General features: G+C 39.3%; 1 long non-coding RNA gene across 1 annotated transcript; it reads right to left on the bottom strand.

The window, feature by feature from the left end:
• Positions 1 to 1,037: 1,037 nt before the first annotated feature.
• LOC105285956 lies at positions 1,038 to 23,424 on the bottom strand. The gene is made up of 4 exons (XR_895152.3): positions 23,245 to 23,424; positions 23,028 to 23,131; positions 6,854 to 7,018; positions 1,038 to 6,765 (listed from the first exon to the last, which is right to left on the bottom strand). It is a non-coding gene; the product is annotated as an uncharacterized LOC105285956 (long non-coding RNA).
• Positions 23,425 to 25,268: the final 1,844 nt, after the last annotated feature.

Below are 25,268 nucleotides of genomic sequence, written 5' to 3'. Positions count from 1 at the left end.
TCTTCAGTCTGATCTAAATCTCACATAGCGCACGGCAAAAATAAGCGATTTCGAACGTTCCTTCGCGCATGAATTTTCTCAGATTAAAATAGAAAGGCATATTCGTTCTTCATACTTTATAACCCTTTCTTTATATTTAATTGATTATTCCGTGCGATTCCACGATATTATCGCTAATTTGCCTAACTCTATAAGAGAGGAGATAGATAGACAGATAGATAGATAGATAGATAGATAGACAGAGTTATATTTATAAAGCGCTGTGGGATAACATCCCCTCAAACATATAAATCAGAAATATTATAACTATATAATTATATTTTATATAATTATAACAACATTTTGCTCTTAAAAAATGTAAACGTGTCATCTTATAACAGAAAACATAAATGTGTTTAAAAAGAAAAAATTCCTTGAGATATAAAAAGAAATATCAAATTAAATAGAAACTTTAAAACTTATAGAAATCATAAAGAAATTATAGAAAAAATAATAAAATAAAAACACGATAATAATATAAACCAATCAGATTTTCGCACCATACCGTCTAGCGTGACAGAGAGTATGCAAGAGAAACACGAAAAATAATAACGCACTATGACTTTACTTATTTGTACAAGACTATCCACGCCGCAGCAAAAGCATACAGTTTTCGTTTTTAAATTTGCCAAGCGACGAGGTAGATCTGATCTTAAGAGGAATATGATTCCATAATTTTGCCGCAGTACATCAGAAAGAACGCTTAAAAATTTCTGCGACAAAGCGACAATGAGGTATGGACAGAAAGAGACCCGAAGTGGCTCTATCTACCAGAGAGAGAGAGAGAAAGAGAGAGAAAGGTACTATTGAATCATGCCAAGTTATACATTAAATAGGATATTTCGTTAAAGTCATTGTACTTTGTCGGAACGATCGTGCAATTCGCGTCGCTGATTTCCGGACAATCCGTACTAGCGTATCGCCGCGGGCCATGCGAGAATCTCGTTTCGATTTCGTCGGTGGATTTTCGGAGACTATCGCGAAACTCCCGGCTACCTAGTCATTACGACGTTACGGAAGAGGGAGACTAGCAGATTTGTCGTTCCAGATACTCATTTCCGCGATTACGAGGTTGTTACCGTTGGCCGCACGGGTACGTCGGTTCCGGTAAAACTGAGATCGCAAATGCGGACCGCAAAAAGCCATTCAAACGGGCGTCAGTGACAGACAAATTCCAAGCAGAATTAAATATAACATTCGGATTCAGCGGATCACGAGTGACACCGCGTGTGCGCCTGTCGCGGAATTGAACCCGTACGGGTCTTATAAAAACCCATAAAAACTTTCGAGTCCATTTACTATTAAATTAGACGTGGTAGCGAATAACGCAGTTCAGGGATATTGTCTGGCCTGATTTAATCTTTCTGCCTTTCAGCACTTTGATTAATTTCAAAGAGTTAAAATATCAATTTCGTATTTTCGTTAATACGTGAGCTTTGCTAGGAATTCTTTTCTGTATTATATCGCTGCCATTTTTAACAAGTGAAATATCGAAAAAATTCGAATTCGAGAAAAAAGAAGAGTGAGATTTTTATATTAGGTAAAATATTTGTTGCAAAAAATGTTAAATTAATTGCCACTGATACACATAACTTCGTAATTACGATTCTGAGGCGGTATTTGATACTGCGTTCTTCTTTCGCTGCGAGCGCTATTTTTGTCCATGCTAGTGTTCATAATCATTGTAGCACCGAGTTGATGCAAATATAATGATAATAACCGTTGATGGTAATATGTGGCAAACGCGAAACGGTATTGCCGTCAGTGCTAATGCATGAGGAGCATCGTGCCTTTGGTTAATGAAACATTAACCGAATGTTTAGCTATTGAATTTTTAAGCGATTCTCACGTGCGGCGTCTCGCCTAACTGGCTGCTCTTCTCGCGATTGCGTGCTTATCGATTAACAAAAAGGGGCAAAAAGCAGGCTGCAGCTGCACGGTCGATTATACATTTATCAGTTTAAAGAATAATTTGTAGTTCGTTGCGTACGATAATCGACAACTTTACTGACTGATCCACAATATGCAATTATAATTCTGCTTTATTATTCTTAGTTGAAAATGCGAGTTAAGCTCGAAAATGCTGTTAGAATTATTAAACAAGTTATACATTAATATTGAAGTAGCAAAACAAAAGCAGTATAACAAAATTGCTGAAAAAGTTTTAAAAGTTAAATTAAATCAGCGTTTTCTCTTAATAAATTACTGATTATATAAATACTACGATTGTTAAATAAAGCTCTATCAAACTAAAACTTATGGTGCACACGAGATAGATGTACAACATTTTATTTGATTATTTACCGCACAAGCCGATAACGCTGGATGGAGTCACTTGTAATAAACGGAAAATCCGAAAATGGTAAATTTTCGCTTTGCGCATCTCATTATTGACTTAAATGAGGAAACTTTGAACGCGCATTGGCATATTTCCGCTTTACTATCTGCGTGGAATATACAGTGGGTCGTTAAAAATGGATCAATATTACGATGATAACGTGATAACGCTCTCACATTATTAATCTCTCGAGTCGCTAACAAAAACGGTTAAGCGTGCCTTATCATGTCCCATTGCACTTCGCCGAGCAAATTTCATTTTGCGTAGCCCGCGCACGATTAGTAGAACTATGAGAATACAAAAACAAAAAGGAAGGAAAAATGAAAAAAAAACACGAAAGAGCAAAATGAAAGCAAACAAACCGTTCCGTCGGTTTTTCACCCGCCTAGAACGGAGTTCGCGCGGCAACATGGAAAAAAACAGGGAAAATAAAAATCGAAAACCGTGCGGTTGCGCGCACAGAAAGGGACGCGAGCAGATCAGCGATACGGCAGCAATAATTTATCGGCCAATTTGCCGGTATTGATATCTCGCGATTAAACGCTCTACGTCCGGCGATTGCCAAACTCCTCTGCTGTCCGCTCGAAATTGCAACGCGACGAGTTTCGCGCGTACGTATGTCGGTGTATTCGTGTGCTGTCGGCCGCCGTGCGCGGACCGGCGCGAAATATCGTTTTAAAAATTCATGGTGTTATAGGCACGAGCTGAAATATCTACAGCACGCGCGGAAAAAAAGCAGTCCGACCGGCTGATGGTGGACGTCCAGTTTAAACTTTCCGTGGCAACGCGCTCGATATCGCTTAAGAGGATCACAAATACTAATCTTCGTTATGTCTCGCTGTGTTTAGTTGTGTTTCATCCATCTCCGCCCGTACGCTCCGATACGCGCCATTGACGCGATATTTTCCGGACTATTAAATTGCCCATTGCCTGATTGCCATTAATTGAATCCAATTATACTTTTACTGTTACCTGTCGAGAAAATATACAATTGAAAATATAACAACTAAAAAATGCTTTTGTCCGATGTTATGATGTAACAAGTTGATCAGCCCTGTATCAAATAAAATAGCGTAAATGGCGAAACGATTTTATTGTATATAAAAAGATACATAAGCGCAATAATATATTTGTGATACTAATGAAAATTCCTTTAACTGTATTTATTATAAAATTCAAAACTATATTAAGCTCAAAATAAATTCCGCCAGAGTACTTAAATAATGAAAATTCCCTTAACCGACCAATCTGGTTCTTATATGACACTTGGTAAGAGCCAGAAGCAGAAGGTTGAAACGTTGTATATTTAGTAATTAATAAAATTTGCCAGATTGGTCGGTTAAAGGAATTTTCATTATTTAAGTACTCTGGCGGAATATAACTAATTATTTTGAGCTTAATATAGTTTTGAGTTTTTATGATAAATACAGTGTGAATATTATAAATAAGCGACATAACGGGCAACTCTCTTCTGTCGAGGGTACATAATAAAATAAAGTTTGCATGAGAACATTTTCGTACGGCTATAACGTATGATAAAGTGATAATTATAATATAATATATTGCGGATGATATCGATAAAATTATCTGTGTGCAAAATACTACGGTACGAATACAGCATTTTATTAATACGCAGTTTATTATCACGGTAGAATTCGTTAATTAATATCAATGCGCAGCTCCCAAGATGTGGCCGTTATTACAGCACATTTATGCGAGTTCGGCGAAATTTCGTAAAACGAGTAATGCAATGTTTTGTAACCGACTCGCTCGATTTATACAACCATGCATACATACATTAAACAATTTGTTACAAGTAGATAATAACACACATGATCAGGGATCTGCATAATTTTCTCTTTATTGTACTAATTAATTGAATTAAACGTAAATTTCACAAAAGTTATTTTCTTCATGCAAAGTCGTTTGCTTACCGTTTGCGAGCTATTTTACACGGATATAAATTATTCCGCATGCAACCACGAATAGTTTAAGAGAGAAGAGGTATATTCTGCGAAACTTGTACCCTTAAGATTTGTGCTGAACGTAGAGAGAGCAAGCTGGGTTATATGCTGAGACAGGTTGCCGTCGAGACAGGAAAATTCGATATAAGTCGCTGCGGAGTTTACAGTATCGCACACTCTTCGGACGCACTTTATGAAATTTACACTAACTACGTTACCGTCTTCCATCCCGCGAAAAATATAAACTTGAACGTCCCTATCACTTTATATCACCGTAAATAAATATATCATTTCCAAAACTGAAAAAAATCTTTACCCATCTATTTTTCACGTGCGTAGAGCTGCAATTTCGTTTTTATGGTCTACTATGTTTACACATAACGATACATCCGATACGACGAGAGCTGTGCTCCAATATTAATGTTGCACATCAAACAAAACGTCTCGCCGTGATTATCGTTTTATGACAAAATTTTCTATTTCACATTTTATGTGAGTAGTTTGTCTTTTAAGTATCAAAGGTTTCCATTATATTGCATGACTGTGCATTTTTCGTCTAATTGGATTTTCAGATCATCTCATTTGCGATATTTCGTGCAACTGTGCTCGCGAAGCGTAGCACGCGGATATCGATTAAATCCATAGAACGAGTTCGGGGCGGCTTTATTTTATATCGCCCTGAATTCTTTCAGAATAAGTTAATTGGAAAACTTTCTGTGGTTGTCTAGGTTTTGTTCTCGTTGTATTCGTTGTGTTTCCAAAGATGTACACGGTCCGCTTGCCTCGAAGATTTTCGTAATGCTTAGTCAGCGTCTTTGTGGTACAGCGGACTTACGTCGGACAGCTTTTTCCAGATTTGATTCTGTAACGTCATCGTGAGCAACAAGAGCAGCTTGTGTCCGTCGGTGCACGATATCCGTAGATTGAAACACGCGGTCTGGCAAAGTATTACAACGCGTTGTTTATGCACGAGTCACATCTACTACTTTTTCATTACACCCAGTACACGAAGCGACGCGACAGCTTGTTAACTTGGCGAACGTGCCTAATGCAAAGCACCAAAGTTTTACCTTAAGCGAAGCATCTATTTTTTATGAGTTTCATTCGAGGAGCTCCGAGTAATGCGAGCACGCGGCGACCAACTTGATGCAGAAAAGCTCGTGCAAACACTTTATTTTTGCAGTTATTCGTGATGCATTCTAGATTGCTTACTTCACGCCGGTTATCCTCTTGTGCATGATGTACCTATAAACGTATTACGCATCGTCTTGAGTACAACCTAATGCAGGGTGGCAATAATCCGGTCCCTGGTTTGGCAGGAAACCTTGCGAACCTTTATCACGCTATCGGTTAATTGCTACCCGTAAATAATCTCGCCGTAATTTAGCGCGCAAATAACCGGCCGGCTACTCCATACCGTAGCTTAATATCGATTTCGTTGGACCTATCAGAAGGCCACGTACCGCCGCAAAATCGCTTTTCTTTGCAGCCGCGAATTACTTTGCGAGTGTCGTCGGTATTTCTATTGGAATTTCCAACAATGGAATTTCGTATGACCTTGGTGCGAAGAATGTACCGGGAGAACTTTGATATTCATGGCACGTGATCATCCAGACATTCCTCCCTGCTGAATAACATGTTATTACAGCGAAAGTTTATTAAAAATCCATACTGTCTGCGGGATATGAGACGTTTTGAGCTTAGGATTAAATTTTTACGGATCCTTTTATGCTTTCGTCACTTCGACAAACGCTGACAACTAATTGTTTGTTTTGGATAGGTCATTCCAAAAATTCGATCTGTTCGTTTTTATAGATGAACTTTGAAATAATATCGCAAGCAGAGCACTGAAAATTAGTAATGTAATCACTGTCTATAACTTTTTCCTATCTGGAAACTAGATTATCGATACCATTTTTGAAAAATTCCGGTTTTTTAGAGTCGATATATCGATATTATGTTGCACATCATCAAATGTTTTGAATTTTTTATCAGCTCAGAAATGCTGCATTAATCGAAATGGTAATCCGAAGGAGCTATATTTGGGCTATAAGGTGGGTGAGGTAAGAGCTCCCAACCAAATTTCCCAATGTTTTGTTGCGTGTTTCGTGAAAAATGAGGCCGTGTATTATCATGAAAGAGACAAAAGACTCCTTTTCTGTGGGCTATTGCAGGCAGCCTTACTGCAATTTTTGCACGCAGACGAGTGAGCACAGTAGACTTCAGAGTTTATTGTTTTACCAGGTTTGAGGAGTTCTTGATGAATTACGTTTCTTCGTGTTTTCCACCAACATAATAAAACTTTTTTCCCATGAATATCAGGCTTTTTTTCATCGGCTGATAACCACTGTCGTTTGCGAGGATTTGCGTGCAACATCTACCTTTCATCGCTCGTAATTATTCAGGAAAGAATCATTTTGGTGTCTAGACAAAAATGAAGAACAAATGACAATTCATTACAATTTCTGGTAAATTCTTCAGCAAGAGAAACCCGTTTTCCAACCTTATTTACCTTTCTCATTTCATACAGGTGACGGAAAAATGTTATTCTTGGTTAGCTTGATGTACCTGCGATTTCATCGAGTGTCTGTTGCGGATTTTCTTCAACTGTAGCTCGAAAATGCACTTTATCAACACTTTATGTGACGGTCTTCCGTCTCTTGGATCTTGGAGCGTACTGTAAACAGAAATCGCCACTTTAAAATTTCAGAAACCACCTCTGACATGCCCTCACATTCGCTGCTTTCGGACACTTCATTAATGTTGTTTGCTGCAGTTTTTGCGGTTTTTCCTTTACGGAATTCGTATAGCATGCAATATCTTGTATGTTCTTCACTTGATAGATCACTTGCCATTTTCAAATAACCAATCGCAAAACTGCAAATTTACTTTAATACAGTTAAGACATATCCCTAAATATAATAACATTTAAACGCCAATAACTTTGTTATCTAAGGCGAAATTTCTCAATGACAAAAAAAGGTTGCTAGAAAACGACGGAACTTTTGGATTGACCTTGGAATATTTTTCGACATTGGATGACGATTTTGAATACTCGGTTCAAAAAGTATTATAAACTTTTATTAAAACTTCATAATAAAGTGAAATAAAGTATTGACTTCCAATGACATTTATTCATTGAATTACTCTCTGTTTATACAAACAAAGAAAAGTCTGTGAAAGACTTTGCAAATTTTTACACAATCCATTTTCCATTCGAGTGTTTCCTATTTCCGTTTAAAGCATTTAGTGACTTAAATTTATAAACGTTTCGAGACAAGTGGCACCGGCGCAAAATTCGGGGAAAATTCCAGCAACGTGACGGCGGTAAAATGATTAAGCGCCGGGGAGGTAAGGACCTGGAGAGGTAAGAAATTTCGTGGCGAAATTAGTCGGAAAGTTGCAGATACGACACAGCTGGTTCGGAAAGTGCGATCGGTACAAAGGCATTTTACGAGGTGCCGCCGAGTTTTACGCCTCCAAAGTAGTAGCGGCCAGCTTTGTGCGGACGTAATCTCAAATATCGTCTGGCGTTGAATTGCATTCGGACGGACGGAACTGCGGCGTTTTCTGTGATGAGCGTTCGCTAAAAAAAAAAGAAAAAAACGAGAGACTCCGAGCTATAAAGCGACGATGCTAGAGCGGAGATTCGCGGTTCGTTAGGGAACACAACCACGAGAGACGGCGACGCCGGCGTGAACGACGGCGGCGTCGTCTGGGCGTCGTACGTGCTCGCGAAAGTTTGAGGGGACGGCTTGCTCGTCCTCGTCGAGGATTATTCACGTCGGCGTCCGCTTTCAGACCGACGAAGAGTACACGCTCTGGAGGGTCGTTGACGTGTATATATTCTCATGGGGCGGCATTTTCGCATGTGACGTTACGCGATTTTTGAAAAGATCGCGCCATGCACGGCGATGCATGCGCGAGAGATGCGTTTTCAACGCGCGCGACGACCCGTAATTTCTCACGCAAATCTGTTTGTGTAACTTCGACTTGTCTCCCCCAGAGATGTGCGGCAACTAAATAGATGAAATGATCAGGTTCATCGCGCGGTTTATTCAGCGCTTTGAATGAAAGGTAGTCCTGCGATCTCTATGGAGCAGGGAACACGCTCCAACTCGATTGATTACGTAGCAATTCACATCGATCATTACCTAATTTCCTTACATTACATTACATGAAATGTAGTGCACAAAGACCCTATTTTCATTTCCAATGGTATTAAATATGGTGCACGCGCATTTCGGTAAAGAATCGAAAAATGGTAAAAAAAGAGAAATGATCCTTGATTATAATATTGCGGTTACATACGAGCGCTTCTTCCGCCGAAAGATGAAGCTTGCTTTACACACAGGCAAGTTGTACTTTTCGGTAGAGAAATAGTGCGAAAATAAAAATGCATTTAAAAGAACACTTTGCATTCCTTGCCTCGATGTTGCAGCTTGAATTACACTTTGAGAGAAAGCGCAAAACACGATTGCATGATAATTACGCGGCGTGCGCAAAGTTACCGCGCGCAAAGTTGCCGTATCTTGCCGGTTGCTGGTGATTATCGGTGATGGTGGTTTCAGCGGCTACAAAACTTTGCAGTTCCGCGCGCAAACTTCATAACGTGGCCATCCGCGTGAATCCGAATGTGACGGTTTTGAATATGGGGTAGAAAGTTTCTCATTGTGCCGCGTGTTACATCACTACTCGTTAACTCTTCTACGCGCGCGCGCGGCATTTAAAGCGACTTCTCCACCGCCACATTATCTCGCGAAACAATCACTACTTTGTTATTCGTCGCATTGTATCGCGGAATACTCAGCTTCAAATGCTGCGACTGCACCGCCGATCGTCTTACCAGCTATCTCGTGTTCTACTTATAATTCTTCATCGTATGGTCAAATTCTGGAGCATTCTGCGCGCGAACTGGATTTAAATAGTAATTTTTGTTCTTTAAATACTATTTAGAGTCAATCGGGGAGTAGACATTTGTCTTTACTGGTGTATTTCTTGACAATATGAGAAAGGTACGCGCTGAACAGTTACAATCAATTTGAAACATACACAATTTGTATTATTCATTAGCTATTAGTTTCGCGTCTGACTAATTCATGCTCTGTTACAATTGAAAATTGCTATAGTAAAGTTCATTACTGTTGTTGTAATCGTGAGAGTAATGGGAACGTTGTAATTGTGATTGCAACTAGGCATATTGTTATCAATGTAATTTGATATTTATTGCAACCGCGCTCTGTTTAATAGCCTCATCGACAATTGCGTATATTATTAATATGTATGGCATTCATCTAAAGCCTATTATACGACGTATCTCTTGTATGCACCATTGAACTTATGTATGTAAGTGACGCATGAAACATTATTATTGACTGGAAAGTAACGTTTTTCTTTTTAAAATTAAATTAAATCTAGAAAATACAAATATCACAGATAAATTCTTCACATCTGAGGTATCATGTTACGTATGAGACATATCTTTATATAATTATAATATACTCGCATATACGTAATAATTATATAAAAAGCAGCGAGTATATACTCGCTGCTTTTTCTTTCATGAATTTGAAGCATATATTCAGAAAAAAGCAAATAAATAATGACGTTTTCTCCGATTAAGATATCCGAGCCAATTAGAATTTCATTTTGACATTGACACATAACACATTAATAGCGACTGAAAATTGACGTTATTCTTTTTAAAATTACATTTAGAAAAAAACAAGTATCGCAAATAAATTCTTCACATCTGAGATATCATGTTACGTATGAAACTTATTCTTTTATGCATTTGGAGCATATATTTAGAAAAATGTATCATAAAAAATGTCTGTTTAAGCAAATGAAAAACGACGTTGTCTCCAATTAAGATATCTTATCTGAGGCAATTAGAATTTTATTTTGGCATTGATAGATATTTCGCGGAGACACCTTTTAAATATTCCAATATTAAGTTCAGCTCGATAAAAGAGCACGAACGTGAAATGTAACTCTGCTGAAAATAACTATATAAATGGTTTCGTTCTGTTTGGACAGCTGATTTTGATGACGCGTTCAAAGGTACTTCTCTGCGATTTGACATCATGAAGCGGGAAACGAATAAATATAAAGCGAATAGAAATAAATAAGATCGCTTATAATGGAAAAATCAATATCTCGAAATTTTGTTGCTGTAACAAGAGAATAGTACGTGTTATAATTTTATAAAGCATGTTCTACAAAACATTTATTAAATGCATCAAGAATAATGCATCAAACGCATTTTATGTCATAAACTATAAAACGAATCACTATAATAAAGTTACAAATTATCGTAAAGCTTCAGCGAGCTGTTAATGACGAAATCAATTCGGGCATTTATCACCATCATCAATGACGAAGTCGATTGTCGATTTCATGCGTTTATGTAAGATGCACGCCTGTCACCCTCCAATTTTTTCAATGACGTCCGACTTCCTCGCTCTTCTTTTCCCGAGGGTGTACCTCAGATGAGAATGAGGTTTGATTCCGGAAACTACGAGTGAAAATGGGTGTGGTAGTGAGCGGCTCGTCGATCATCGTTGTAGGTCAGTACAGTCGATCCGTCTTTGTAAAGCAACTCTTGTCGATGATGATACTGTCACGAACTCCTGTTTATCTCCCACAGGAATCCACAGGAATATGTGAATTCCCGCGACAAGGTAAACTTGCATGTTTTTGGCGCAAATTGACAAGTTGCAACGGAGATGCATCGATGACATTTTCATGATACGAACGAATCTGGTTCATCTGACTGTTCGTTGATAAAGAAACGTGCGCGAAAGTCTCTGTGGAGCTTTTCTTCATCACTTGAAATTTCTCGATATTGAATAACATAGGTAAAAGATCGAGGAATACAATTTTTATTTTTATATTTATCATTTATAAAAACTGTTCAACATCGTAAAACTTCCTTAACATATTTCCTACCAAGCCGTTTTTAGTTGTCATTTTCAGGTCATGTATATAAAAAATAGTACACGTTGTAGAGTTTGATAAATATGTAAAGATTGAGGTGTACATGAAGAATACAATTTTATTTTCATATTTATTATTTATTTATTTGTTTAAAAACTGTTCTATATCGTAAAACTTCCTTATAACACGTTCCCTGCCAAGCCGTTTTCGAATAGTTGCTATTTTCATGCTATATAAACTGTATAATATGTATCAGAAACGGTTATACAGTTTGATAAATATGTAAAAACTTTCTATTTTTTTCGTTTTTTATGAGCTGAAAATTTATTTTTTAGTACAGTAAATAGTGAAACTTGATACAACTTAACAAATATCATCATTGAACATGTAGTGATACCAACAATTATTTTCTTGCACTTTATCTACCAATGATAAAAATTTAGCCTGAAAATGAGTTTTAGCATGTACTGAAAATAGTACACGCGGTAGGGCACATGTTAATGACTGTAATGTAATTAATTATTACTAAAGAAAAATTACTTATAAAGATTAATGTGTTATTGCACGCGTATAATAATAACAAGTTGTATTAATTGACTGATTTGGATCTTGTCAATACAAATATTTTCAATAGTCGCGTGTCTCCAAGATATAATATATATCTTGATATCAAGATATAAAAGAATAGTCTCCAAGAATTTTGTATGCAATAAATCCGATAAATGCATTGAGCTATCTCAGCAATACAACATCGCGAGTTTCCAAGCTAACCAGTGTAAGAGACTGCTATCGTGATATCGATCTTGTACCGCTTCCTTCGCATTTCTGGCTTGCTCTGGCTGCTTTACGTGATGTTAGAACTATGTTAGCTGTTCTAAATAGGAATTTGGCGCTAACTACAAGTGCTCTCATGATTACGAGTAACAGAGCGTTGCTAATGTCGTGCGTCTCGGAAAGTCGGGATATAATCAGGATGTAATATGTACGGTTGTGTAACTTACGTTTCGATCGTCGAGGATTAATGCAGAAACCATTTGCGTGCAAAAGGAAAGATCTGGTTCTATAAGAAAATACTACAAAGTACTTTTCTTCCTCGCAATTTTAAAACATTGGCGTGACGGAGTTCAAAATAAAGCATCTCTCTTTTACACGGAATATTTATCTCTTTCAAAGAATTTGAAACCAATTTAAAGTGCAAAATTTCTAACTCTTAAAGCCAAATGTTAATTCCCCTTTTTTAGCATATTTCAGCATTCAGAACTAAATATAGTTATTGAGGAAAAATGAATATGTATAATGGAATACGTATGATAAGGCACGGAAATATAACTCATCGCTTTTAAAACAAATTCACGGGCGAGATTTTTTTGATCGTGTCTCATTGGAGCCCATACTAAAGTTAACGTGGCGGAACAGCCCTGGTAAGTGTCGAGAGTTCCAGTACTTGCTCGTTTACATGCAAATTAGGTATATTTCACTCCGAGGTAGATGATATCGAACTCTACACGTTCGAAGCAAGCGTCCGACTCAATGTCAGGGACAATAGAGAAACGAAACTACAGGAACGAGTGCAACTTGAGATAAAATGTTCGTATAAACAAGGATAGCTAGACGAAAGAGCTTTCGCGTACTAAACATTTCGTTCTCTCTAATTATAAGCAGTTTATGTCAAGTGTGATGTATCGGATATCTTTATACCGATAATGCCGCAGCCGTTTCAAACGCGCAGCCAAGTTGGATGAAACCTACACCATTACTTACGTATTATACCGATATTATTGAAGTTCGTAGCGCAAGTAATGGCGTGTCGGGGATGATGTAAATAGCTTCGCAATAATCGGCGGTTGCCGCAGGAACCGCTTTGTCACATCGCAACACTTACGTTCATATATTTCGCCTAAACTCGATTTACCGTATGCGCGGTATGTAACCGCTTTATGGCATGCATTACACACTTACGGTCGCTGAAATTCTGTTTATATATACATCCTGTTAGAAGCGCGTTCCACGGCCCCATACACCGCATACCTCGAATAATCGTTTATCCCTATAGCCTTATTACAAGTGTCGCAGTGTGTTGCGGTGAAGCATACGCGCGGTCTACATGCTTGCGGAAAATTGTTTCGCTACGTTTATAATTATTTCACGAAACTCGCGGAGGATAATAAAAAGACGAGAAGCTCTGCGCATGGTGTTTTATATCGCCGTAATTTTATTTTCGCGAGCGTGCACTTGGCGATGTTTTACGTTACATCCGCAGACCTTAAAGTGCGCGCGGTTTTACCCCTGTAAGGCGCAACTCCAGTTATCGGCAAATTTCTTCGAGGCGAGCTACGTGATCGAATAATTTCAGGATTTCGTGTCCGTATTAAATTGCATACCAACTTGCGGCTTTGGAACTGCCTTCTCTTAGCATGGGGTAGAATCGAATTGCGGAGCGCCGAGCACCACCAAGGACCATTCCATGCGATTTCACCTTCGATGACAAAATCTACCTCGTTTGTTCGCGCGATACCGTATGCAGGCGAATCTCATTATTTCGAGTCTCACCTTGCACTCTGTTCGTTTCCACGTCGACAGAACATCAAGAACCTGACGACATTCTGAAAGCGTATAACACAATTATTGATACTACAATAACAAGCTACTAGATACTACTAATATTATAGATATAAATTGATGAGAATAAGTAGAGCGTAATTTTCGTAATTCCATTCGCCGTTTTTTACCGTTATTTCTCGACGAGCGGAAGCGATATGAAATACCAGATAGCATATAACGAAATGTTGAGAGTCACTATAATCTCGAAGAACAAAGCAAAAGTTACGCCGCAGCCTCGGAGCAAAGAGAAAGCTCACGTTTTTAGGAATGGTGTCGTTTTTCTACCCTCGCAAAATTGGAAAATTGCTACAGAAAGCCGTTACCCGGGTGCACCGCTCCTGATTGACCTCAATCGAATATCCGATAGTTTGCCACTGAGTAGATGTGGAGTACCGTACGATGGATGGTGGACGACCATGTAGGCGGCAAGACACATTTATAGAGCCTTGTTCAAATTGATCGATTTTTTATGAATTACTTCGCAGTCGTAATGGACATTGCGAACTCATCAAACTTGAAACTTGCAAGTTCCACCTTGCAATTCAGTCTGAACGTGAACGGCATTTCAAAGAGAGTTTGCATAAAAGTTACCAGGAGAAGACTCATGATCTCAAATTCGAATGACTGAGTAAAAGCCCAACGAGAATATTACGTTGATGGACACAGTTTCAAAAATTTCAAAAATCATTAAGTGGAATATTTTAAATAATCAATCATTCGTGCTATTTGTTACTGCTCATATCTTAAATAACGTTTCGTTAACAGTTATTTTATTTTTTCTGATTTTTTATTTGTTATTTTAATTTAATTTAAATTAAAATTAATTTAAGTTAATAGCAGAGAATAAACTCCTTCATGCTTCATCAATTCGCAATCGACGAATACTGTGAATTGCAAACAAAAATCCATCGGCGTCAGCGCCTCTGTCGCTGAGAATGATCTTAATAATTTATGTCGACACTTTTGTTTTCGCGGCGGATGAAAAAGCGAGAGCGGATTTGGACAAGCAAGAGAGGACTCGATTCGGCGCGTTCGGTCACGCGAGTAACTGATAAATTACATCTTACAGCGGACTGTATCGAATCGAGATGGATGTCGGTGTCACAGGAGGAAAACTAGGAACAAGAGCAAGGAAGAATGAGATCAGGCAAAAAGATGGACGGAGGTCTGCGGTGGCCTGTTTTGCGCTCGTGACAAACGCGTTTCCGTAAAGGCGCCTTTTGCGCCTTATAAGCGGGTTTTAATTCGCGTTTGTCGGATCGCAAAGTGCGACGGTAACGAGAGGGGACGGGCGAAAATCTCTTGCGCGATTTGATTTCATTCGGGACTCAGTGGGGTGGTGCGCGCGCGTGTAATAATGTCTTTATGTAAACGCAGGGAGAGACGAGCACCGCTCACACCACCGTAAGAGGTAATGAAGCGACGCGGCTCATGAAAACTTCTCCGCCGCTCTGAGTAGGGAGACACCCACCCTCTTCCTGCATTAAGCGCGATAGGAGAACTGAATCGAAATGTCTGACGGTCCTCTTTGACCGCGGCGGAAAGAAGCGCTGCGGGAAGAACTTGCGGAAGGACGGGGGAAACGAAACTTGTTTCGAGTGGCGGAGTTGTTGGGGAATTCATGAGAGTTTACGTCGACGCGCAAATGGGCTGGTTACAAGTTAAAGGGTTCGGAAATCTGCTTAAACCATGAGATATTTTAAATGCACGTCCACCGAATGTCATAACTCGCGCCTCGGCGCACTCATGGCGTAAGCCGACGTGCCGAAAAATTGCTTTTTTAAGTAGAGGGGCGTAAGTGGGAGGGAGCTTCACGATGGAGCGTTTGTACTTTCACAGAGAATTCGACTGTGCACCAAATCGAATTTTAAGTCTGTGCATTAATCTCTGCGTGATCTATTTCTGTAAAATTATTACTTATTAACCTTTATCACTCCAAGCATATTATAGCATGTTTGCCAGACAACTACAGATAAATTTTTGAATTTTAAAGTGCTAAGAAAAGACGTTATATAATTTTTATAAGGTAACTGTTTATTAGTAAGAATGTTTTTAAATGTTGCATAATGTTGCATAAACACAAATACGAAAAGCAAAAAAAGAAATCAATTCACATTTTACTGTTAACGCTGATTTTTTTGACTATGGTTATATAGTCAAAGGCTGGTTTGCATTTAGCAGCGTTGCTGCCGGTTGAAGTGATAAGGGCTAATAGGGCAGATCAGGGTTGCTTGTCACAATGATGATTTTTCGGTTGCTAGAATTGCTAGGAGTTCATCGGTATTGTCAGGACTTCAACTTTGTCAAACAGTGAGTGTAATTTCATGAACATAATTACATAAAGTCCAGTTTTATAAACGATTTCTCGTTTTGCTAGCTGGTAAGTAAATTTTTATGATGTTACTATTTATAAAATTATTTTTGTTAATTATTAAAATAACATAGACATTAGATTTATTACATGTAGTTAATAGGCCATGATTTGAAGTATTTTATTGTGACTTTACAAAATCCCTACTTTAAAGGTTTAGACTAACAGCAAACTTTATTTTACAAAATGGCCTAGCGGGGCTCGTTGTTTCAAAAGCTATAGGATGGTTGTCACACTGACAATGAGACAATCCTTGCATACAATAATTATATTTTTTATATATGAAAATATAATTTTCAAATATTTAATAGGCCTAAATGGGTTTACTCTTGCAGACAAAATTATAATGGCTCGAAATTATAAAAGAAAATCGTATAAAGATCTTGTACCAGATGTTTAATTATTATTGCTTCGAGCAGTTCTGGTTTAGAAATTCTATATTTACCAAAACTGCGAAACCGACTTTTTAGAATAGATTCTTAATATTAAAAATTTTTTCATTTGTATTATATTTACTAGTAGTGATAGAAGTTTTTATTGTTTTTCTTATTTCTCATCAGTAATATAAATGTTAATTAGATTCATACAATAGATTTATTAATCACTTAATAATATTCTTCTTATGTCATATTCTTCAGTTCTTATTTAAAATACATTGTGACAACCAATCCCTGTTCGAGACAATCAACCCCATAGCGGGGAAGATTGTCACACTTTGCACAAATCTTTTAAAGTTCTTGCAAGTGTGTTTAAAATCATTAGAAAATTGTGACTAATTTTTTTAGAATACTTTAAGGATAAAATCTAACAACGGCATTAACAGAATCATTTTCGTGCGTAAAAATAAAGTGTAAAAAATGCATAAATGAAAAGTGTGACAACCAACCCCGATCTCCCCTATTGCAAGACGTTTGAACTGGTGCATCGTTCGCATCACTCTTGAAAAATGTCACGGTACATCGCCACATTCAGTAACACCAACGTCTCTCAGACACACTAATTCTTTTATTATAATCGAAATTGCGACTGCTCCATCTCCATTCGTCCACGGGCGCATCAATACATCAATTTGACGGACATTTATCTGCAAGGAGCTTTACTAACGACGTGGATCAACGAGGGATCATCACGTTGCAGGATATCCAGACATGCGCGATTCACAGTACGCAGAACGAAGGGCCGATGAAGGACCACGTGTCATTTTTCATCGAAGCACGATGCGGTAACGGAGAATTACGTATCGAGGTGCCGCGGGTGTAACACGAGGCACGATGTTACCTGCGCGATTCCCGCAGGTAGGTAGTGCACAAGAGCACTTTGTGTTCCGGGGCGCCTTAAAAGTTTTCCCATTTCCGTGGTGCACTATCGCGCTCGAGCGGCACCGCCGCTACCGGGAATACGTCGTGCCATTGCTCGCGAACACGCCTATCAGACGAGCTTGCGAGTGGTTTAGCTCTTGGCCCGAATTGCCTCGGTTTTTCGAGGAGGATTCATACAGCGTTCCTGAGAGGAGGCACGAACTAGATCGTGAGGGTGAGGAACGTGGAGATGTACAGGGAGAGAAAGCGAGAAAGAAAGAAAGCGAGAGAGAGAGAGAGAGGGAGAGGGAGAGAGAGAGAGAGAGAGAGAGAGACAAATCAAAAGATTCCTCAAGAAAGAAAGAAATCGCACGCGTACATATATCGCCTAATTCAGTAACGGATTTTTTCCTGATGTCTAAATTATGAGGCTATTTTGACTGGGATTCCCAGTCTCGTGAGATACGAGAAGAAAATTTGCGACGGCACTCGAATGGTTTCCATGTTGTTTTTACTTCCAGGTTTTACTTCTAGTTAGTTTTACGAAAAGTAGTTCGTAAGAATTATCTCATACCATTTATCTTTTGCGAGAATAATGCAATTTAAGGCGGCATAAATTTCGACTATATGTTGTTTTGTATTTGATTACGCGTTGTGTCAAGTGTGTGATACGAAAATTTGCTTGTCTCGTTGCGCAAGATTGCATTATAGCTGAATGTCACGAACGATATCCGAGAGAGATTTAATAAAATCATTTCACGAGATAAGAGCAAGAAAGACGGAGGGATGGAAAGAAAACTTGTTACTGCAGCCGTCAAGCTGTATATGGAAGAAAATGTTTTGTAGAACTATGAGAGTGTAATGGTGGCACACCTAGCGGTGATGAAATGTTTTTCCTTACCAGAATTAAACGACTTGATGATGGATGCAGCACAAACAAATTTAAGAAATAATTTATTTTGCCGAGATATCTAAACTATGTACTATATTTTTACAACAAATATTTTTCCTTTATCCTATAAAGATTCAATTTTAAGTAATAGGTCTATTTTTTAAATTTTGTTCTACAGTTTCAAAATGTTTCTAACGTTTAATTTAAAAGAAAATATTTAAAAACAATAAAAGATAATCCTAGATGAAGAAGGTAAGATTTAAGTTTACTCGAAATAGAAAGCACTTCTCGAACATCTGCTGTCAGATAAAAACGTATCTCTAAGAATTTTTAAACGTTACGTATCGAGTTTCTCGTCAGATATTAAATTTCAATCCGTATTTTGTGCAGACTCAGTAAACCGTTTTTAAACAAAAGAATCAGCTCTTTAATATGTTTCAAGTCCTCAAATTAGCTTCGTCCTATGAAAAAAAACGATGTATGTGTCAAAAAATACTTTTTATGTCGAGTTAATGATGAATAAAAATGAAACTAGAAGACAGTTCGTATATCAAAAGATGTGACTTTTGCTTGTGATGAATAAAAATGAAAGATGCTTTTTATGTCGAGTTAAATTGAGTAAAAATGAAACTAAAAGACAGTTCGTATATCAAAAGATTTGACGCTTTTGCTTAAATAAAACCAATTCTGCATCCAGAAAGATCGATCTGTCATGCTAGTTGGAAAATATTTCTGCACTCGTACGTATGTAATTCGATGTACTGTAACTGTACGAAAGCGAAGCAATATGAATAAAATTTCTAACAGCATATATACATATATGTGTACCCGTGTATCGTAGAGTTAATTATTTTATTTTATTTCTTTTTCTAGATTTGTTTTCCAAACAATCAGTTTTTATAATTAACCGTGATTCACTCGCACAGCCAATTCCTTTGTGCCTATTTTGGTCAGCTCGGCATAGCTAGCGGGTTTCGAAAATTGCCGAATGTGTGTTCATGTTACAAATCATTGACTTCTATACATATAATATTAAACAAACAGTATATTATATTAAACAAAGATCTCTCTCCGGATAAGTCGCCGCTAGGTGCATCATATAAGTGAACAGAGAACGCTCTCGCATACGAATTTTAAAATATTAATTTTTTTATTAATCAACATTGATGATTATGCATCCTTTGTTGCCTACATCCTTGATCCACTACTCTTGTAGGCTAAATAGAGTGGCCAACCGTCCTGAAAGAACCTTAGGCGGGACGCCATTTATCCCGATTTTTCACGTAATGTAAAATAATGTAAAATATAATAGATCGTATATTTATTAACTAAAATTCATTAACCAGCATAATAACATGAAAGTGTATATAGAAAGTTTAAATAAAATTGCATCTTCGATGTTTATTTGTCTTAGACCCGGTTACATCAACGGTGCTTAACTTTAATCTTACAAGCTTAACTCCCTCTTCATCTCTTTTTAATGTGCCCCTTAGAAAGAGACGAAGAGTTCAACCGGGCCTTAGATTCCCGAACACGAACAAAATCCAAGCTTCTTCAATTGATATACTTGTGTTGCTCACATTGCAATATATGTGAAACATGTTGACATCTTAATCTTAAATATTTATTTTATCTTAAAATGGATAAACAAGAAGGGACACATACATGCGTTAATATTACACATATATGCGTTATGAAGGTATTTTGTAATCTGATGTATCAATACAAAAGGCCCGACTTTTTAAGGTCGATGTCTCGAAATTAAATGATCAAGAGTTGGCCATCCTAGCTCCAAAGCAATTTAGAGAGCATTGTATAGACACTGTGTGTGTCACAAATATAGTGTAAACGGATACGAATAAATCGCGAGCGCGTAACGAGGCCCAGCAGCCCTCTCCCCTCCGGAAACGAGGCGGGACGATCATACACGATATATAGCCACCCGTTGCAATTCATCTTTGTCTCTTTTTCGATCAGCGGACGACTGAATTATCCACGTGAGGCCCCGGTGTAACCGCACACGCGATAGATTACGCGGCTCACGTATCGCACGGGGAATTTGGTAATGAAATGTCCAGCCTGTCGAGGGGTAGCAATTTGCGTTTCCGAGATGAAAAGTCGAATATTTGCCGATTCCCCGCGCGAATTTTCTAGCGTATCGGCCATGCGACCGAGCGTAAACGCGCGCGCGGACGTACACGCCGGAATTTTAATCGCGAAACATTTTCGCAGGCCGCCCTTTCCACCCACACTCACTCTCCCCTGCTTCCTCCTTCCCACTGCACCCACTCTTCCTCCGTCATTAATTTAACTGTTAATGTTGACAATTAGCTCGGCGTGCGTCGGCTACAAAGTATCGGTCCGTTTCATTGAATTCCGCGTTTGGCGCGCGTCATTTCAGCTTTTCCGCGGTGCATATCTGGGACACGACGCCATGTATTGCGTATGTACGTACATTGTGGTCGCCGCGGCGAGTGAATTAGCGTTTCGAGTGGGTGAGTGTTTCGAGGTCGATATTTAGCGCTGTCGACATCGGCAGCAACGTTCCGTGCAAACGGCGCGACAGTTTAACCGACTTTGCAGAAGACAGCTACGAACACAGGGAGCAATCAAAAGTTCATGATCCACGGCGAATCCGTGCCCGGTCGCGTGGAAGGAAGTACTTATTTCCTAACTAGGAAATTCATAAAAAGCTCCGATGTTATATAATGCCGGAAGTACGAACTCGTCACATGACGAGGACGACGAAGACGACGAGCTGGGAGGGCTCGGAAGAGAGAATGGAATTTCCGCGTCTTGATCTTAGCCCGGTATTCCGCGCCGCACACAGATTCCGTCCTCCTCTCCGCGCGCGCGAGAGAAGTTTCAATCGTCGGAATTACAATTTCGATCTTCAAATAGCCGAACCCCTCCCTCCCCCAGCCCTGCCTCCTGAGTTAATATTTCATTCCTACCAGTCTTTAAACAGGCAAATCGATTCCTCAGATATCGAATTCCGACGGACCGCATTATATTCGGGATCGGAACCAATTTAACCGGGTGGACACAGTCGTCTTCCCCGGTACCGATTCGCCGAGATGAGAATTAAAGCGATTTCCATAGTCAGCCGAGATCGAATTTTATCGCCATTCGACGTAATGAATTCTTTGTCGCTTCCTTCGGGAATCGAATAACATTACCGTACTTAACGGACGTATGTATATATATTCGCACGCATTTGCATCTCCAAATCGCTACGCGAGAGCTGCGAGAGTCATCGCGCGAGATGCACGCAAGATCACCACTTTATTCGTTCTGTCAGCAAGTAATGACCCTACATGTAGCAGGATGTCGACATACACGAGCGCCCTGGGACCGAGCCATCGGTTAGAAAGCAACGCGCGTGTATCCGAAATTTGGTCTGATGCGCGACAATACCAGCGAAACCCGCAGCATATCGCGGCGCCGAGGCCGACACCCCCATTTAATTGACCGGCGGGCTGCACGGGCACAAAGGAAGCTTAATTTCGCGCGAGTCGCGACCGCGACGAAAACTTCCCCGACTATTTGTTTTCAAAATTAAATGTCCACAGTCTACATTGTCGCAAGATGAAAAGTAATTTACACGGGCGGTGACGAGAGCGAATGCGTTAACGCGAACGCCGCCTTTGAAATCGCGAGTTGTCCGCAACCAACCCCGCCGTGCCCAAACTTCCGCAAATTGAAGCCGCAGCGGAATATTCCGCCTGGCAGTCAATGGACGACTTACGACATGCCACGCGGACCATGCGCTACCTACCCTCGTCTTTTCCTCGTTTCCGTTCAACGCGTCGTCTGCTTCGGGATCGTTGCATGGAAACGGATCGGAGCGGTATTATAAGGACTTTGCCGTTGAAATGGTCACAGAGAATATACCGTACCGCCTGTATCAAAGACAACGATTTTCGAAGGGGTTTCGCCGAATTTTGAGAGCGCCCGCTTCTCTAATTCTCGTCGAATTCGCCATAAAGCGTTCCATTTCGACTGTCTCGCCGTAATAAGGAATTTCAAGCCGGTTGCGCGCAGCAAATTGAGGCGCGCTTGCAAAACGAAGGATAGTCAGTTTCTCGGCAAAGTGTAAGAAAAAAGAAAGGAAGAAGAAAGGAGGTCTATCTCAAGGCAGATAGAAACGACAAATAGGTGCGAGAGGAAGGACGCGGGTCGCTTTGAGGAGCTCCTTTTTACATCTCGGAGCGAAAATGCGTTTCAATGTGATTCCACCTGGCTCGTGTGTTCTCGTTAGCAGCTTCTCCCGAGTTTTTCTTGCCGTGGTATTTTCATTTCAATCTCCTGCGTACATATAAATAGTTTTGTCGGTTGTCAAGCAGCACCTGTGACGTGTTGGCTGCCTTCATGAATATTAATTGAATCCTACGGGTGACAGGTGACTGATCGATATGTACGGCGGCCGGTCGGGCAGTCCGCACACCCTTGTTAAGCTCCGATGAAAGTTGATAGGATAAACGCGAGCTTGACAAATAAGCACCGGTCTCAGCACGCCTCGTGCGGCTCCGAGAGGATCCTGAATTATGGATTGGATGGAAGGATTATGGATGACTACACTCACCTAACGGAGTATCGTTCATCAGCTTCCAAAATTTTTGTCTCGAACGGTAGTTCTTTTCGTCACTGTCGGCAAATATCCACAGAACTGCACCGAACGGAAGGTTCCTAAAGAGTACAAATTAAATTTTCGCTGCGAACTCACGCGCGAGATCCTCGTCGATCGATCTCGCGTATCCCATGCTCGGTATTTGAGAGAGAGAGAGAAAGAGAGAAAGTACCTGTTACCGACGTGTCAACCGAACTGCAGAGGACACCCGTATCAATAATGTGACATCACGAGCGACTCACATTACGTTGCCGTAACGGCGACTAACTCTCAAGTCTCTCGACCACGCGACTCCAGCTTACGACGCGCAATTGCTGTGCGCATTCGGATGCACACCGGGAACGCGCACGAACGGCAGCTGAGATTTTGTTTCGAAGCCCTGCGAATTGGAAATTGGTTACGCGTGCTAACAGCACGCTGCTATTCCGCTATTTATTATAATCTCGAAATTTCATTCTTAATTCCGGGTTAACGAGGTCTCAAGCGTGCGATTGGGGCGCGCGTTTAAAATTGTTTCATGGTAAATAAAAAATAAGTTAATCATATAAATCTGTATATGTTAATATTATATGTTAATGTATTAATCTTTGCTAAAGCGTGCGAAAATGTAATGCAATTCAATATTAGCGTTCTTTCAAATTTTACTTTACAAATATTCATGTATCTGTACGGCTGTTTCCTCTCTTTTCGCCGTGTGGAGGTAACTTACAAAAGATATGTTGAGATATTTACAATACAAAGGATTTATGCTGGAAGATGGGAAATTTGCATCCTCCACATTAGACCTACCGCCTTTTATTCATACAATCCAATGTATTGATCTGTCGAAGAGTTTAACTTCTCGTATTCTCGCGGAACCGTGAAAAGTTGAACAGTAGTTGAACAGAAACTCTCGCCGATTTTCTTTCGCGTAAAACAGAAGAGATTCATACATTATCCTATGTTCTTCGCACATTCAATATTCAATGAAATCCATTAAACTCTTTCGTTACAAATAATTTCGATTCCCGTTTTTCCTGTTTTTACGTGTAAACACGATTGGAAAAATTATTTCTCTAAAAATACTTCTAATTTATTATTAATTGTAATTGTTTATTTCTTTTTAATTTTAATTTCTTTTAAATTTCCTATGCTTGGCTGATATTTGCAAAAAACAATAAAAATGTAGGATATATAAATCTTACATTCAACATACATTCAACAGAATCAGAGTCATGTACATTCATTCACACTAGCCGGAAGAAAACTTTTCGGGTATATACGAATATACGATACTCATAATAGAATGCTACCAGTACACTAGTAGCTTGCTTTTCGAGTATTAGAGTTCGTCGAAGGCAGGCTGCTGGAGGGTTTACACAGGATTCTCGCGGATTCGAACGTCGAGCTGTCAGTGCGGTGGAAAAGTTAGCCGACGTGCACCATCGTTTGGCTTCCGTTTCTCGCGACGGGGATTTCTCAAATGTAAATTTAAAGTCGCGTCTACAGCCGGTGCAAATTTCATCACTTTCGAGTCGCGGCCGCGTGACACTTAGCTGTCACATTATACATGCATATTACATCTCAAACGAAAAACTTTTCAGTTGGGCCGCATTAATTATGCGAACCGCTTTAATCACCATCTGGTCATCAATCGCGCAACAACGTAGATAGCGCTACTAAAATTTCCTCGTATTGAGATTGCCGCAGAGAGTCGTTCTTCAGCTTCTAAAGCTGCTGCATTTTTAATGTTAATAAGAGAGTATTCTTGGCACAAATTTATGAAAAGTGCATATAATTTAATACATGCATTGTCTTGCATTCTAACAGTTATTTTTGTATTTCGTAATTTAATGTCACACTATTATTTCTGTATCTCATAATTTCACGTCACACGAAGGTTACACGAAAGTTATAATATGTCACTTCTAGTTACATCTATCTACAAAATCCATTTCTTCGCGCAGAATCGCTTTAAGAAGATATGTCACAGACAGATTTACTTGGCGCACCGCGTAAAATGGGAGTATGTGCGCGTCCTCGTATATTCGATTTGACTTGCCACAGATTCTAAAAGCGCATACGTGGCAAGATTTTCACCTCATAAGGTGGAATAAATAATAGCGCTGCTTTCTTGAATTGCTTCCTACGAATACTCGTACAAGTTTTACTGCGACGAGAAGACGCGTAAGTATAAACCGCCATAAACGTATGCAC

This window comes from Ooceraea biroi, chromosome 2 (genome assembly GCF_003672135.1).
Source record: "Ooceraea biroi isolate clonal line C1 chromosome 2, Obir_v5.4, whole genome shotgun sequence".
Classification (NCBI taxonomy): domain Eukaryota; kingdom Metazoa; phylum Arthropoda; class Insecta; order Hymenoptera; family Formicidae; genus Ooceraea; species Ooceraea biroi.
This window is presented reverse-complemented; position numbering and strand designations above follow the sequence as displayed.